Source organism: Prosopis cineraria, unplaced genomic scaffold, assembly GCF_029017545.1.
Source record: "Prosopis cineraria cultivar Desert tree isolate PC_DT_omini unplaced genomic scaffold, ASM2901754v1 PC11, whole genome shotgun sequence".
NCBI lineage: Eukaryota > Viridiplantae > Streptophyta > Magnoliopsida > Fabales > Fabaceae > Prosopis > Prosopis cineraria.
This window is the reverse complement of record NW_026555342.1, coordinates 24,615,978-24,635,202: the sequence shown is the minus strand read 5'-3', so window position 1 is coordinate 24,635,202 and position 19,225 is coordinate 24,615,978. Positions and strand designations below refer to the sequence as shown.

The window sequence follows — 19,225 nt, the reverse complement described above, 5'->3', positions numbered from 1 at the left end:
TATTTTCACTATTAATACCTTAATGACTCTTGTATTTTTTTCTCATTTTTTGATTAATAAATAAAAAATAAACTTATCATTTTCAATTTCTTATTTTTGTTTTGAATATCAATTGATCATCTATCTTTTTCATTTGAAAATTTTAAATTATCTAAACAAATAATTTTAAATGCATGAATTTCAAATGTGAAATTTAAAATCTCAATCTAAAATATAAATTTAAATCCATCAATCCAAACAGTACCTCAAGATATTAGAAGGGTTTGTTTTATTATTTTGACTTAGTCAAAATGTTATCCATCCGCACAGGCATTTGATCAGCATATCGTATGCAGGAAAAAGGGACATGCACAACTCCTAGTTCGTTTTATGTCTTATAATTTTGTATATAGTTAGAAAGTGTTCTATTTTTGGTTTTGTTGTTCTTGAATTATTGGATAGTTTGTTTATTTGTGTATACATTCATTTGTATATGTATGTGCGCACACTTTATATATATATATATATATATATTCAAGAAAAGAACTCTCATGACTTAGAAAATAAAGTCTGGGAGATAATTAGCTTTCTAATACTTATAATTGAGAAGTTTATAGTTTGAACGGTGTTCATATTTCCTTATATATAGCATATAGTATGAGTATACTTAAAAATGAAATAATATGAAACCTAAATCGTACGTAGTGATGATCACAAAAATTGTGTAATTCCAAAAAAAAAAAACATTGGGGATGACTTTCTGCAAGAAAATGATAGGAGTATTAATATATTTTATAATTCTAGCCAAAGTTGAAGCCCTCTTAATCTTGAGAAAAAAATTTGAGGTTTTAAAAGTCGTCAATGTAATTTTTGTCCAAGTTTAGACGATTGAATGCAATATCCCCAGTTAAAACTTGATTAACAAATATAAATAATAACATCAACACGGCGTACATAATACATCATATTAAAAATTAAGCAAAATGATTCTTTAACTTTGAATTAAAGTTGAATTTAATAAAAGAAACTTCTGGAGGGAAAAACAAAAGCAAAAGCAAAAGTGATCTCTTAATTAATAACTTTTAATATTATATATATATATATATGTAATGTATTTGTATATATTTGAATTGTAGATACGGTATAAGGTCATTATGAATGCGTAAAGACGATGTATATATGAAACTAATAAATTGAAATGCTTTGTGTAAGAAATTGAAAAGGCAAAGCATGGATCCTTCAAGACAAAGGCTTTTGAGTTTATCTTTTGTGTCGCGACAGGCGCAGACAATGAAGATCTAAGACATCATCGTTCGGACAAAGAACACACTAGAAGGTCACAAATTTTAGTTTGATTGTGTCAAACTAGTTTCTAAGAATTAATGTTTACACAACTATATTTTGCATGAATTACAGTTTGCAAATTAAAGTTAGGTTAAAAGTTAGTTATTGTAATGTAATTTATATTTAGATAATCTTTTGTAAAAAAGTCAATTTGATAAAATAAAATTTATTTAGATTATATAATTAAAAAGACAAGTTTAAATATATAATGACATGGGCTGGTTAAAAAAAAATTAAAAAGTATATGAGTTATATGCCCACCCTCTCTCTCTCTCACACACACAAAGTTTGCAATTTGATAAATTTAAGAAAAAAATATTAAAATTAAAATTAAAACTACAAAAATAAAAGAGTTAATGTAGTAATGTAGAAAATATTTTTAAATACTAAAAAACTGAATTAGATATAGTTTAAAGAATATATATATATATATATATATATTACAAATAATAAAAATATCAAATTTCAAAAGGAAATATAAAAGGATAAATAAGTTTTTTAATAAATTAAAATACATTAAATGCTGCTAACAGCTAACTTTTTAAGGTAACTAATGTAAAAGTTTCAAAATTGAGCTTTTGGCCTAACTATAGTTGGGAAAGAATAACCCATTTGCTAATTACTCTTATCCAAACATTTTTTTTACACTCCTAACTAGCTGCCTACAAACTACCTTTTTTTTTAATTGTTAGAAAAACTGTCTCTTTTGACTTATATTTTTTTATAAGCAAAATTATCCATTTTAATAAATATTTATTATAATTTTTTAAATCATCCATCATAATTTACGTTAACGAGAAGCAATTAATGTATAGTTATGTTGATTTTTTTTTGGCCAACAAACTACTAATTCATAACAAATGAAAGAACAAAAGTGACATAGGGCATTTTAATCTATTTTTTTATTTTCAGACATAATTATTATAATTAACTAACTTTTTTAAATTGTGTAATATAATTTTTTTTCTTATATATAAAAATTGATGGAGTATAATTTAAGCCAACTCCCAAACAAGCAAGGCATATATATGTTGAATAAGATGAATTATATTATCTATAACTTAGTAATAATATATATTGCAAAAAAAAAAATTGTAGATCAAAGAGTATCCTTGGCCAATAGATCACTCATTTACGTCAATGTAATTTGATTAGGTTGTTGCAAGTTTTATTGCATATATTAATGTATTGACTTGTGTCCATAAGAAAGATTTAATATTAATTTTCAACGCAAATGTTTAATTTAAAATTCAACGACCTCATGTCCTCATTATTTGTATTGTTTTGTATATTTGGATGGTTTTGAATGTCATTTTATTTATGTTGAATCAATTTTTGATTCATTAGCTAGATTTATTGTTTTATGGCTGCTGGACTTATTCTTGATTGTAAGCCACATCGGAGTCAATCCAATTATTATTAATTATTAAAAAAATATTATATAAACCTCTCACATACTCTCTCCATTTTCTATTATATGGTGTTTTCTAGAAGGATTCTTAGATTCTTAAAATAAATTTGATAGAGTATTAATTATATTTTTTTCAAATATTATCCTTATTAATTGTCATGAGTGTCACCTAGATTTGTTAACAAATATCTAATTTATTCTCAAAATATAAGAAAATTCCTGCAGGAAAAAAATTTACATTGATAAATTAAATTAAATATTATTTCCTACCTTATTGGATGCATTTGGAAGGAACTGACTTATCAATCAGGCATCAGCAGGCATGCGCCACAAAACACAAATCATGGAATTTCGTTGCCCGTTTCTTCCTTCTAGAAAAATAGATATTAGTAATGTTTTCAATTTCTATGAAGTAATATTTATTTCTAAATTCTTGTATTGAAAAATATATTAAAAAGATGAACACAGCAAACAAGTTACATTTTTATTATTAATGATTTTAAATTTTAAAATCATTTTAAAACTTGTTTTATGGGTGTTAATAAATAACTTTGAATATCCACTACTTGAGGAACTAGGTTGTAATGGATAGATCACTCCCTTTAAAATAATTTTGACATCAAATATTGTTTTTAAATATATATATTTTTAATATAAATTTTCAGGTATAAATGATTGTATTTGCCGTAATTGTACTTTTAATTTATATAAAAACAAAATAAAAAATGATGCACAGTGGGCATCTCTATATATGGGATGTAATAATAGTCACAAGCCAAGACCTTATTGGTCTCCATGAAAGCCTTTCCATTTTATTTCCGAAACAAAAATATTTGGCGAGCCACATTAATAATATGGCTTGAATTAGACTTTATATCTCTTTTTTATTCTATATATAATTATTTTAATATTTTGACATTGATCTGTTTTCTCTATTTTTTATCAGTGTAAAGAACAGAAATAGAATATATATATATATATATATATAATTGGCATGGGTATATATATAATTAAATTTCTATGCCATATACAAAATGGATAATAATTTTTTAAAAAATTGTAATTATTTTTCTTATATTTAAACCATACAAAAATGTGTAAAAATAAAACAATTATACTGAACTTACTATGTGCTTATATATATATATATATGATATATAAAGTTTGGCTTAGAACTCCTACTATATTTATATCCCATTATAACTTATAAGTCGAGGTGATGTTCTGACTTCGGACCTGTTGGCCTCCATTTTTATTTTTTTTCTATTTTCTTTTTAATTTCGTGTAAATTACGGCTAGAATTCCTTTTTTTGAAGTCAAATGTGCAGTTTTGAATGAACAAATTTAAAACTTTGTTACTATTTAATATCATGAGGACAACGACTTCAACAACTCCAGCAATTATTGGGTTTAATTTTTTGAAATTGGCCCACTAATCTTGCATCATTGTCCGCCCTCAAAAACTTTGACAACTAAAAAACTGATCTCAAAATGATAAAACTAATTAATAACACTAGCAATAATAATATTAATTACTTCCCCAAATAAATAATAAATTAGTTTTTTTTTTTAAAAAATCTCTCTCAAGCTTTTCAGAAACGACATGTCGGCAATCTGGCATTATAAATATGAACATATTCTTGTCTCGTCCTTCGTCAAGCTCTTCCATTCACAGATATCTTCATTGGTTTCTGAATAGTGAATAGACACAGAGCTCAAGAAGTACCATTAATGGCGACCAAAGTTTACATTGTGTAAGTGATTCTTTCTCCTTTATCTTTGATTTTTATTTTATTCATCTTATTAGATTTATTCATTATCTTTTCTGATCTTTTAATTTCCTGCTGCATAATTTCTAAAATGGCTCGCTATTTTTCTTTTAATATTTCAATTATTTGATCTGAACAAGAAAGAGAAGAAATCAAGAAGCCATTTTGCTTTCTTTTTCCTTCACTGCAAGTTCATGAAATCTGGGCTGATCAGTTGATTTTCTCAATTAGTTTCAATGCTATATTTTGATTGTTGATAGGATGAGTTTTTTATTTGCTTTTTTTATTTTTCCTTCTTCAATTTTGTTGTTTAGTTCATCTCATTGATTGTATATTGATGGATTTAGAATTGGGTATTATTTGTGCTTCAAAATCAAAGATTCTTTTTTCTCTCAGAGAGAGAGAGAGGTGGGGGGGGGGGGGAAGTCAACTTCATTAATAAAATTATCTGAAACCCATAAGGGTTTCATAGTGATGATAAACATCTATCACTAAGTTTCAATCACTTTAATTCTTGTTATTAGTTCCATTGAAAATATTATCAAAAGCAAAAACCTGATGGGTACATAAAGAAGCTTCAAATTTCTACTTTTTTACAATGTTTTCGTTAACTTCCGTGATCACAGGGAATCTAATTAATTTGTCTATCCAAAAAAGGTGAAATAAATGTTAAAAAAGAAAGAAAGAAAGAAAGATAGATAGATAGATAGATAGATAGAAATAAAGGCAAATAAAATGTGAGAAAGATTGTGTGTTGAGCCTTTTAAAAGTTGTGGCATAATTTGCTTCATTGGCAAGCAAGAAAAAATATGACAATGAAACCCAACCTTCCATTATCATCACAATATTTGATGGATTCTTCTAAAATTATTGTTGTTTCTGAAATATAATTTTATTTCTTTCTGGAATCCCACATTTTTTTGAAAAAAAAATTTAACTAGTTTGAAAAGGGGAGAATGATAGAGAGATTCTAAAAAATCAATTAATTCAACTTATATCTCAATCGTCAAACTTTAAAAATTTATAAATTTCGCTTTTAATTTTACAATTTTATTGTGATGAATTTGTAACCTATTTTTTAAATTTTAACATGATTAAAGAATAAATAAATTTTATTTTTTTCATTAAAATTTAAAACACAAGTTATAAATTCATTATAATAAAATTGTAAAGTTGAGAGTCAAAATTGCAAATCTTTAGAGTTCAACATTGAAACCTAAATTAAATTTATTGATCCCATTGAACCTATCTCTCATTCTCCCCTAAAAAAAAGCTTATAATATGAATTATTCATGCTTTAGATAGATAATGTGAAGTCAATATCATTATGTCTTGTCAGATATTAAAAAGCTTATAGTTTTCTTTATTAATAATCATGGCATATAAATATAGTCCCACCATGATAATATATTAATTTATTAATGGTAGGTGTAGCAGTCTTTCTTACATCACATTCACACCTTATATTGTGTTCTTTAATTAGTGACTCGAGATACTGAATCTTCCCATTATTGCAGTGAGAAACATTTTCCTCTGAGTTCAATTATATTGCAGTGTTAGTGGATAATTAGTGCCATTATATATTAGGCCAATAAGTTAATTCGTCACACCATTTTCATTATTCTGATTCTCAAGGTATATATTATTCAGAGTCTAGGTATCATGATGCTTTAATTCTTGACTTTATAATTAATTAAACTTTACATTAATTATTGATTTTCATATATATATATATATATATAGTTACTATTCTACGTACGGACATGTTGAGAAGTTGGCTCATGAGATTAAAAAAGGAGCAGATTCTGTGGAAGGAGTTGAAGCCAAACTCTGGCAGGTTTGTATATATAGCAACCAATTACTTTTTACTATATCGATTTTTTTTTTAACATATGGACACGAATTATCTTCTCTAATCATGTAATTAATCATCGTTTAGTGAAGAGAGAGATATAATTATAGGTTTACTGTATTAATTATATGAAAATTAGTTTGGATACTTGTGGTTACAGCAAGGACGAACCTACGTGTTGCATAACGGAGGCAATTGGCCCCATGAGACAAAATAAAATTATTAAATATATAGTGACTTTCAAAATTTCATTTGCATAAGAAAAGTTCAAATTCCCTTTCCCCTGCAAAAAGAAAAAGATCATTTGTCCCCTAAAAAAAATTTCACTCGTTCTCACTAAAAAAAAAAATTATTTGATCCAAATCATTTCTATGCATTATAAAGTTAAATAAAAATAGTTTTTGAATGCAGGAAATAATAATTTTAAAATAATTGTATTTAATTATGTAAATAAAAATTTTATCACACAAACCTTTTCTATAATATAAAGGAGAGAAATAAATTTTATTTAATAAAAAAGCATGATTCTTAAATGATATAAGAATTTTTTATATTAAGACAATATTATTTTTAATGTTACTATAACTTTATGTCTTATGCAATATTTATTACTATTTAATTTTAATAAATTTCAAATTTCATTTATTTAATAAATTTAAATCACATTTTTGAATAAATAATAATAACAATGTTCGTTTTAAATTTTGCCTCCATCACTGCCTAATTTTTCTGTGTCCTTCACCACTCCCTATGTTTTTATTTGTTAGAGAAACTATTACTTTAATTTGTTTTTTCATATACAAAATCACATATCCTAAAACATTTATTATAAATTTTTAAATTATTCTCCATAATTTATAGTAACGAAAAATAATTAATATATACTTATGTTGATTAATATAAAATATTTTAATCCAGTTTTTTATTTTTAAATATAATTATTATAGTTAACTAATTTTCTTAACCTCATATAACACAGTTTTTTTCTCTGAAATTTGCATGCTTTTTGTAATAACTTGTTTTATTCTTTTTTTTTTTTTTTTGCTTTTTTGAATAACTAAAACAGGTACCTGAGACTCTACCTAAAGAGGTTCTTGAGAAGTTAGGAGCACCTCCAAAGAGTGATGTTCCAGTTATTACACCTAATGAGTTAACTGAAGCAGATGGCTTCTTGTTTGGTTTCCCACAAGATTTGGACTCATGGCTGCTCAGTTCAAAGCTTTCATGGACGCCACCGGAGGATTATGGCGAACCCAGGCGCTCGCCGGAAAGCCTGCCGGAATCTTCTACAGCACCGCATCTCAAGGAGGCGGACAAGAGACTACCCCGTAAGTTTATAATTTCTAGCATCACTCTACAAAAAATGATCAATATGCTTTAGAAATTTTAACTTGTTATTTCCAAGAGTTATTGTCTTAGATTACAGAATAATGGTGGGCCCCACCTAGCATGCTGGTTCATCAATCAATTGATAATCGCATGAGTGGCATATTATATTAACAAATTAAAGGGCCTATTTGAATTTTGTTTTAAAAGTTTTTTTCTATTTAAAAATAAAAAATTTCACCTGGGATAAGTATTTTAGATTTAATTTCTTATAAAACTGTTTTTATTTTTTTAAGAAAAATATTATACAGGGGCCTGTTTACTTTCTATTATCAAAAACAGTTTTTAAAAAAAAACAAAAAATTAAAAAGATTGTTTGAATAAATTTTTTGAATATAATTATTTTTAAAATTGTCTCATTTTTATTTTTTTTAAAAAATTTGGAAACATCTTAAATGTTTTTTTATTTTTCTTTCTTTTAAAATACTTTACATTTAATTATTAAAACTACAGTTATTGATCTTAGCTTGAACATTGATCATTATAAGCCATCATTAGTAACCATTGGTGACCATCGCTGTTAACCAATTTTTAATTCTAAAATTGTTTTTAAATTAGTACAGCGAAACAGATTTTCTTTTTGTTTTGTTTTGAAAAATAATTTTAAAAATTTATTGCAATACAGTTTTTAAAAACAAAAAATGAGAATAGAAATCAAACAATCCCATGGTTGTTTTCATTTTCATTCTTTTATTTTAAAAGAACAAAAAATGAGAATAGAAATCAAACAATCCCATGGTTGTTTTCATTTTCATTCTTTTATTTTAAAGGCACTACATTTGATTATTGGAAATCTTCTTTAATTATGTAGACTGTCACGATTAGCCACTGGCACCACTATCAGTCATTTTTAACTCTAAAATTGTTTTCAAATTAATATAATAAAATAGATTTTCATTTTGTTTATTTTGAATTTTTTATAAAAAATTTGGCTTACAAAACAGTTTTTTATTTTTTAAACAAAAAACGAGAACAAAACCAAACAAGCCCTAAATATCTTCAATTCACTGGTGAAGTTTTTACCACTAATACTATATATTATTATGGTTTTGTGAAACACACAGACTGACATCAATCACTCAACTGGTTCATCATGGGATGATGTTTGTGCCAATTGGATACACATTTGGTGGAGGCATGTTTGAGATGGATCAAGTCAAGGGTGGTTCACCTTATGGTGCTGGCACTTTTGCTGGTGATGGCACCAGACAGCCTTCTGACTTAGAATTGGCTCAAGCCTTTCATCAAGGAAAGTACTTTGCTGCCATAGCCAAGAAGCTCAAGGCAGGATCTCAGTGATATATATATATATATATAGCTTCTTTATTACAATACACACACAAACACATAGATCCATTTCCCATTTTGTGTTCCTATCTGCTTTCATCAGTTTATGTGTTCAGTATCCTGTTCATGTGTTGCCAAACAGAATATAAGACGCTACTAGGGAGGAAAAAAAGAAAAATAAAAAAGAGAGTGAGAGAGCATAATATATGGTTATGTTATTGTTATATATAGTTGTTCTTGTAAGACAAGTTTGTGATTGAAATGAGTAACTTCTATTATTATTAATATTTGAAAATGTGTATGCATGCCATGCCAGGTTTTGTTGTTTTGTTCATTGACTTTTCCGATTAAGAGTTACAGCGAGGTGGTCTTTGATATGTAATCGGCGGGAATATTCTGGATTCTTAGTATAAAATCATCAGGCATGACACTGATTACCTAACTAATCTTAAAATGACGCTATTATATTTAATTGTTTCTATCTTTAACAACATTCTTAATTTTATTTTTTTATAAACTGTGAGCATTATTTGGACCAATTATGCTTGGCTCAAGTTTTTGTAGATGATATATTCTCGAAGCTGGTCTTAAGTTTTGACACTACTAACAACAGTACTTGACTGAGTGAAAGTGATTTGGCATCCATTAAGTACGGTTCAAAGGAGCATATTTGAACCTAAAATTGCTGTAAAAAAAAAAAAACTAAATTACTCAATCTATATTAATTAATCCATAGTATTTACCAATAATGTCCCAAAAAGTTTTAAGGCCTAGTTGATTTCTATTTTAAAAAGCTTTTTTTGTTTTTAAAAATAAAAATCATTTGGATTAGTGTTTGAATTTGAATTTTTTTACAATTTTTTTATTCTTTATTTTTAAAAATAAAAAATTGAAAACATTTTAGAGTTGTTTTCATTTTGATTTCTTTTTTTTAAATATACTACGTTGACTATTGTAAATTACCTTCAGTTATAACCAACAATTATCATAGGTCATCACTTCTCAATTAACTATTGGTGGCCGGCCAGCACTATGGGCCATTTTTGACTTTAAAATCATTTTCAAATTAACATAATCAAGCATATTTTCAATTTATTTTGTTTCAAAAAAGAATTTTTAAAAATTGTTTTTAAAACAGAAAAGAATGGTTAAAAGACTTAACAAGCTTATAATCTTGCCATTGAAGAAGATTGGATGAGTGAAACGATAAACCACATTCAAGACACGCATTCCAAAATGTCCATAATGGCAATGGAAATAATGAGAGTTTTAAACAAAAGTTTCAAGCAATAGAACGTATGGGCTACGTTCAACAGCGTGATGAATACAGCAGGCTGATTAGTTGGTAGTCATGATTATTCTTTGTTTAATTTCCTTTACAATTAAGGATGCTGTTATTATTAAGCTTTTTTAACATAAGATCAGTTTAAAAAATGAGTTGGATTTCAATAAGGTTAAAAGTAGGTAAGAAAATAATTAACAAGATAAAGCATATTCTAATAAAGTCCTTATAATTCACGTCGTGGAGAAATTTTCCAATGAAATGACAGCAATGAAGTTCTGTAAACTCGACACTGATTAGATTTTGAATAACAAAGAATATATTGGGTAAAATCATCCAAAATAATTATATATATCCATATATATCTATATAAAAGTAGAATCACAGAAACATGGTGATGTCACACATCCTTATAGCTTGATTATTAATTTAACTTATTCATAATTTTAAATTTTAAATTAAAATTAAAATGCAAGCAGCATGATGATACCACATGACATTCATACTGACATTCATACTGAAAATTTTTACTCCCTATTTGGATGGGAAGAAAATATGAGAGGAAAGAAACTATGGGAGAAACAAGTTTTCTCTTGTTTGGGTGATGAAGGAAAAGTGAGAAGAAAGAAAAGTGGAGAGAAAAAATAAGGCATGAGACCCACTAAATTTTATCTCCATCTTTTCTCTCCATGAGTGGAGAGATTTTGAGAAGAAATTCTTGATTCCACATCTGCCCTCACCTTTCTCCCCCTGATAAAGCCCTTACATCATGGTCACACCTTCATTCTAGTTCACTGATGCATTTGACCACAGGCTTTCCAGTGATCTAATCTCCACCTTCGAACTCTCCTTCGATCTCCGAGGCTTTGGACTCCATTTCTTCTTCTTCTTTTTACCATGCACCTTTCTCCCCCTGATAAAGCCCTTACATCATGGTCACACCTTCATTCTAGTTCACTGATGCATTTGACCACAGGCTTTCCAGTGATCTAATCTCCACCTTCGAACTCTCCTTCGATCTCCGAGGCTTTGGACTCCATTTCTTCTTCTTCTTTTTACCATGAAAAGGGTGCAAATTCATTACCGAAACCAGGGAACCGAGAGTGCAGTAGCAAAAGCACAAGTATAAACCAAGCAAACAAAAATGCATAAAGAACAGGTTTAAAGAAGCATCAGCCAATTCCTTCAAAACTCTGGACTCCGTTTCAAACCTCCACAATTTGAGGACTTGTCTATGTCACATTGCCACTTGATTTAATATGAAATTTTTGTTACGCTGTTTTTTTTTTATTCCTTTTCATTTGGTGTTCGTTAGTTTGAAACAATCCTTTCTTTTATGCTTTAGTTGGTGTTTAATATGGAACAATCTCTAAATAATAAAAAAAGGAACAATCTCTTATTGCCTTTGATTTTATTTTTTTAAATTCTAAATAGAAAATTATCGATTTTGATTTTTTAGCTATTATATTTTATGTTAAAAAAACTATCCTTTTTGATATTTAAGTAGAAAAATATAAAAATATAATTTTTGGCCAAATAGTTTTATTTCAAAATATTATGATGGATTTTAATATGATTTTTTTCTTTAGTGTATTTAATGGAACAATGACATAATAAATCCAAATATAAGGGTATTATTGTCATTTTGGTTTTGCCTATTTTCTTTTCTCTGTATTTTCTCTGCCCATCCAAACACAAAAAATGATAATATTTTCTCTCCAGTTTTCTCTTCTTTTATGTTATTTTCTTTCAACTTTTCTTTCCATCTAAATAAAGTATTAATTTAACTTATCTTCAAACCCAACTTTAATTCCAGCATCAAATCTGGGTCTTGATCCTCTCCTCATCCCTTCTCCTCATCATCATCTCCACCCTTAAACAATAAAATGAATGGTCCAGATTTATTTGTTCTATAAAATAATTATCATATTAACATATAAAAATAAAAATGAATTTAAACTGTTAAAATTTTGCCTCCCTAGTTTATAGTTATTTCTGTTATTAAATTTTTATTTATTTTCTTGCAATTATGAACTATGCAGATTAAATTTTAATAGTTTAAATTATTTATTTATTTTTATATAATCTTCTGATGATTGTTTTATAAAATAATTGAATCTAAGCCTTTCATTTTTTAACCAAAGGTGGAGATGGGGATGAGTAGAAGAAAAGGAGAGATGGGAGGAGAAGAGGATCTCCTTCCCAATTCCGGGCTTCATTTGTTTATTTTTTTTAATTTTTTTTATTAAAATAATAATCACTTTCCTTTATCTTTTATTTCTCTCTCTCTTTATTTTCATTTATCTATAATCTTTTCTTTTTCATTTTATAGTATATTTATAATATTTTCTCCAATAATCTCTCTCATTATCATAACTTCTACATTAACATTAATTGTTTATAAATATTTTATTGAAATATCTCTAAAATTTTTGGAAACTACTTTTCTTATTATTCCTTATTTTTCTCTCCTGTTATATTAACTCTTTTATTTTATTTATCTCTAATATTCTTTTCCATGACCTGTGGCTTATTATTATAACTTCCTATTCTTTTATTTAAATTTTAAACTTAAAAATCTTAAAAAACCTTCACATATTATTTTATCTCTAATGTTCTCTCTCACGATCTCTCACATTATCAATTATAACTTCCTATCCTTTTATTTTAAATTTTAAAATCTTAAAAATCTTCATGAGTCATAACTTCTCTACCTACATAACAATAATTGTATTGTTTGCATATATTTCTCCACTCACTGCCTCCCTAAATTCTATGCCTTTGGTTTTCTCATCCTTCTTCTAAGCATTCAATATAATATAAGCATATCAAATGTAAAGGAGAAGTAGGCTACATTATAATGGAAGTGATTCGGGCACAACTAATGGCATTATGTTTCTTATTCAAGCTTAGCGAATAATGATCGCCTCTTTAGAGAGTTCACCTCTTTTTTGCAATGATTTATTTTTCGTGCTTAATCTTCATATATATGTTTTAATTTTCTCCCTCTATAGTTCACCTTCATACTAATTATCTTGTAAAGCACTTGATATTTTTTTATATTATTCCTTTTAAGAGACATTATGATTTTTAAAATTTTATTTTATATAATTGAATGCTACTAAAGGGTGTATTCAGCAAGGTTTTCAAATTCCAATGCACCAACTTTGGGCTATTTTGTAGTTCTTCAATTGAGATTTATTCTAAAGTGTGTGTTGATATGTTTTTAGAGTTGGATAACATTTATGCAATTATATTTATAATTTCCCTTCATTATGTTACATAAAATGTGATGTCATATCAACATAATTTTATCTATAAAGTTGGTTGTTGAAGTTGATGAGTTTGTTTCAAAAATGCAAAGTTAAGTGAAGGTTTATTGGAAGAATTTTTATTGAATTTTTATTGATGTTGTTGGAGAGGTGATGAATTTTTCTCCATTGTTTACTACATATACTCAAATATTACCTTTGTTTAAAAAATTCTATATAATTATATAGAATATTTATACAATTTATCACTTTATAGACTTTGCAATTTCAATGTACCACATCAGATTTTTTATTATATTTTCTCAAATATTACAATATTAACAACATAATTCCTTATATTATTTTTGCAACTGTCAAGCCCACTTCTTCCAATTTTTTTTTTTTCTTACTCATTCTATTTTTTAAATGATTTAGTGATTTGTCATAATTCATACTGTTTGTCTATTTACTCGTTTCTCTCCCATTATCTCACTGGCCATCCTCCCATTAGTGTAACTTCACACTATTCTTACATTTAATTTTAAAAACTGTCGGATCATGGCATAAGATAAATAATCTATATAGAAATAAAAAATGATAAATAATTTTTTTGTAAAAATAATCTAATAACATTTTAAATTTAAATTGTGCTTTAGTGGAGAAAATTGTGATACATAATCTTCATCTTGAATCTAACTTATGAAATTAATTTTAATTCTTAATTCTAATTTAATTGTGCAATGTGTATATATATTTATAATTTGAATATTTTTTATAAAAATTGATTTATTTTTTAAATTCATTCAATGTGATGTTAAATGAAGATTTTTAAATAATTATTACATTTAACTCATTACTATTAAAGAAAAGTTGAAAACCAATTACTTTAATTTAAAGTGATTTTTTTAAGAAGTAATTTTATAATTTAACTTATATCTTATTATTTATTTAATCATAATTTAACATTTCATACCTGTGCATCGCATGGCAGACATGCAAGTTAAAATTAATGGCAAAATCTCAATAATTTTTTAAAAATAAGTTGTAAATATTTAATATTATTTAGATTGTTATAAATAGAAACCCAACATATAATTTGAAAGTTACATTTGAAATTGTGGGGGCCACAAATTTCAGAATTTTTAAAAGTTAAAATTGTGGGGACAAGATTATATCTGAAAGTTGGGGTGTTAATGGTGGGAACATTTGGGAGAAGGCAAAAGAAAATATTTGTGGGGACAGGTGTTACGTGTGAGCTGATGAGCTAGAAGAAAAAAAACCACAAGCTAAGAGCTTGAACGAGCTGAGAGCTTTAAGAAGAGAAACATGAGTTGCTAGAAGACCACAAACAAGCTAAGAGTTTGGAGTTGAGAGCAAATTTCTATATGAGCTAGAAGAGGACCATGAGTTGGGAGAGCTAAAGGCAATGTAAAGGAGCTGGGAGTTGGGTGAGTTGGTGCAGTGATACAGGGAAGGAAAAAGAAGACGGTTTTTTTAAAACAAAGAAGACAAAGCTTGGAGTTGGACGAGTTGGTCAGATTTTTTTAAAACAATAAGACAAAGGTGGCCATTTTAAGAACCAATAGCCACCCTCTGTCAATGTCCCCATTGCATATTGCTAACACACTAACACACGGCTGCAGGTGCCCATTATCATTGTACACACGTGGATTGCACTGTACACACATTATGCATATTATTTTATTTTTCTATTAGAGAGGTGGCGTTTTTAAATGAAATAAACGCCACCTCTCTCCTTAAAAATAAAAAAATTATATCCAATATTTATTAATAAATAATAATAATAATAACAACAACTTCATAAAAAGAGAGGTGGCATTTGAAAATCCCACAAACACAACCGCTCTTCTTAAAAAAAATTTTTTGTTAAATAATATAGATATATGCATATTATCAAAGTATTAAAAATAAATGAATTCTTAAATAAAGTTTGTTATGAAAATTAAAACTAAATTAATAAATAAATAATATATAATATAAATTAAATGTAATATATTATAGACTAAAACCAAATATGTACAACAAATTAAAATAATTAAATGAAATATATTAAAATAAATATTAATATTATTGCTATTAATAATTACACATATTACTAATAGTTATTATGAAACAAAATGCTACATAATCCTAAAAATAATAATTAAATAAATAAATAATATTTATATAATTAATATTTAATGTATTATTTTTTTAATATATGAGATAGAGAGAGTGGTGTTTGTAGATCCGATAAACGCCACCACTCTCTTTAAAAATAAAAAAAAATTACATATAACATTTATTACAATAAATAAAAAAATAATAATTTAATAAAAAAGAGAGGTAGCATTTGAAAGGCTATCAAATGCCACCTCTCTCCTTAAATATAAATTTATTATACTTTAATAAAATGAGTATTTAAATTTATATAAGTTAGGAATGTATATTAGTAATGGTAAGTAATTATGTTTTTTATTTTTTAATAATTATTCAACAAAATAATAGATATACTTACAAATAATAATTTACAATTATAAAATATTTAGCTAAAAATAGATATATCTATATGTAAAAGTATCAATAATATACATATACATATTTTAATATAGTTATTTCTATTAATAATTACATATATCAATTAATAATTATAATCAAACAAAATACTACATAATCCTACAAATAATAATTAAATAAATAATTAATATTTATTTAATTATTTTAATATATTATTTTTTTAATAAATGAGGTAGAGTTGTGGCATTTATCGGTTAAAGAAATGCCACCTCTCTCCTAAAAATTTATGTATAATATTTATGAATAATTAATAAATAAAAAATAATAATTTAATAAAAAAGAGAAGTGGCATTTGAAAGGCCAACAAATGCCATCTTTCTCCTAAAATATAAATTTATTATAATTTACTAAAATGAGTATTTAAATTTATATTAGTTAAGAATGTATATTACTAAGATAATTATTATGTTTTATGTTAATAATAATTATTCAAAAAAAATAGATATATCTACAAATAATAATTTACAATTATAAAATATTTAGTCAATAATAGATATATGTATGTCATAAAATTATTAAAAAAATAAATTCCTAAATAAAGTTTGGTAGGAAAAATAAAACTAAATTAATAAATAAGCACTATAGACTAAAAGCAAAATATGTAGTAAAAAAATAATTAAAATTAATAGAATAAGATAAATATTTTAATATAGTTATTGCTATTAATAATTACATATATCAATTAATAATTATTATCAAACAAAATAAAACATAATCCTAAAAATAATAATTAAATAAATAATTAATATTCATTTAGTTAATATTTAACATATAATATTTTTTTAAATAAATGAGGTAGAGAGATGGCATTTGTAGGTCGAAGAAACGTCACTTCTCTACTCAAAAATAAAAAAGTATATATATATTTAGTAATAATTAATAAATAAAATTTAATAATTAATCAATAAAAATAGAGTTTAAGAGGTCTACAAATGCCACCTCTCTCTTCAAATGTAAAAAATATTAAAATTAATTTTTTAATATTATATAATAATAGATATAAGTATATTATAAAGATATTAAAAGTAAAAATATTTTTTTATTTTTTAAGGAGAGAAGTGGCATTTTCCTCCCAAAAATGCCAGCTCTCTTGTTAAAAATAAAAATATTTATTTAATTAATATGTAAATATATGACTTTTTTAATATGTGTGGGAGAGAGGTGGCATTTTATTTTTCAAAAAATGCCACCTCTCTCAATAAGATAAATAAAATATTATATATCTATTAAATAAAAACTTACAAAAAATTAATTATTATAATGTAATAAATGATCAATATTTAAATTTTTATTAGTTAAGAATATATGTAGATTATATATTAATAGTGATAATTATTATATATTTTATGTAGTCATAATTATTAAATAAAATATTATTATATATATGCTTATAAATAATAATTTAAAATATAAAACATTTATTTAATTAATGTTTAATATATTAATTTTTTCATAATTAATTAAAGAGGTGGTATTTTAAGAGCAAAAAAATGCCCCCTCTCTCAATAAAACACAAAAATATTATGTATATTAACTATGAATAATTAATTGCTAAAAATTATAATTTGATAAAAATAGAGGTGGCATTTTGTCCAATAAGAAACGTCACCATTCTAACATTGAAAAAATATATATCTTATTTAAATAATAAAAAAATTTAAAACTAAAATAAAATTATATGTTAAAATTTATTATATATAATTTATAAATTACTTAAGATGAAGAACTAATACATATCAATTAATATGTTATAATTGTTAAGATAGGTAGTGTTTCAAGTTTGTAGAAATTCTACCTCTTCAATTTAGTTATTAACTTTTTTAATAAATCAGAGAGGTGGCATTTCCAGATAATAGAAGCACCACTTATATGGTTTAAATTATTAAAAAAATTATTTATATAGATTATTAATACTTATTATATACTCTCTTCATTAAAAAATATAAGTATTTTTTAAGGAGTTGGATGTTAAAAATATAAGGTATTTTTAATCTTTTGAGGTGTAATCATTCTTTTTTTTCAAAACTGCTCTTATGGATAGTGACTTTATATTTATATATGTGTTTAATAGAAATAAATAAAAAAAATAGAGTTAATTTGAAAGTAGGTAACTACTTTATTGGAGAGAGAAGAGATTCACTTAAAAATATCTTACATTTTTAAATGGAGCAAATTTTATAATAAAATAATATCATATTATAAAATAAAATAATTATTTATAACAAAGTACAAAGGTGGTGTTTAAATATTAAAATGCCACCTAGTTGTTGATCAACATAAATTTGTACATTTTATTTTAAAAACACCACCTTTGTGAATTTACTGCAATTAAAAATAAAAAATTAATTTGTAAGCTGTGGCATTTGATAAAATAAACGCCACCTTTCTTTTTTTGATTTGAGATTAATAGCATTTTATTTTTTGTTGCTACGAAATATATGCTATTAAATATTATTTATATAGTAGTGTGTATTGTGGTATTAAGTGTTTGGGAAATGATGTTAGGGACCCACATGGGCATTGTAAACTATATTTATGTTTGAAAGCATTGTATATCCCAATTAGAGCCAATGTTAATTATGTAAATGTCTTGGGTGGATAATTGAATTACCTGGTTGAATGTTTATGGGAAACTAGTATAAGAACAAATTAATATGTATGAGGGGGTAAAAACTAGTATAAGAATGCCTAGTGGTCAAACAAAAGATTTTTCTATAAAGATTGGACTACATCAGGGATCATCTCTGAGTCTTTATTTGTTCAACTTGATCTTAAATGTTTTGACGGAACATATTCAAGGGAAAATTCTGAAATGTATGCTCTTTGCAGATGATATAGTTCTTATAGCAGAGACAAGAGAAGAGGTTAATTGCAAACTTGAGTTATGGAGGAGGACATTGGAGTCGAAAGGTTTTCGTCTGAGTGAGTAGAAGTAAGATGGAATATTTATATTGTAAATTTGGTAAAGGACTATTTGACAATAATTTAGAAGTGAAATTGGGAGATCAAATTATACCTCAAGTGGAAAAATTTAGATATTTGGGAGCCATTATTCAAAATGATGGCGAAATCAGTGGAGATATTTCA

The 19,225-nt window shown here is 25.5% G+C and overlaps 1 pseudogene; it reads left to right on the top strand.

Moving 5' to 3' along the window:
- Positions 1-4,363: 4,363 nt before the first annotated feature.
- LOC129285020 (NAD(P)H dehydrogenase (quinone) FQR1-like) lies at positions 4,364-9,315 on the top strand (annotated as a pseudogene).
- The last annotated feature ends 9,910 nt before the right edge of the window (positions 9,316-19,225 follow it).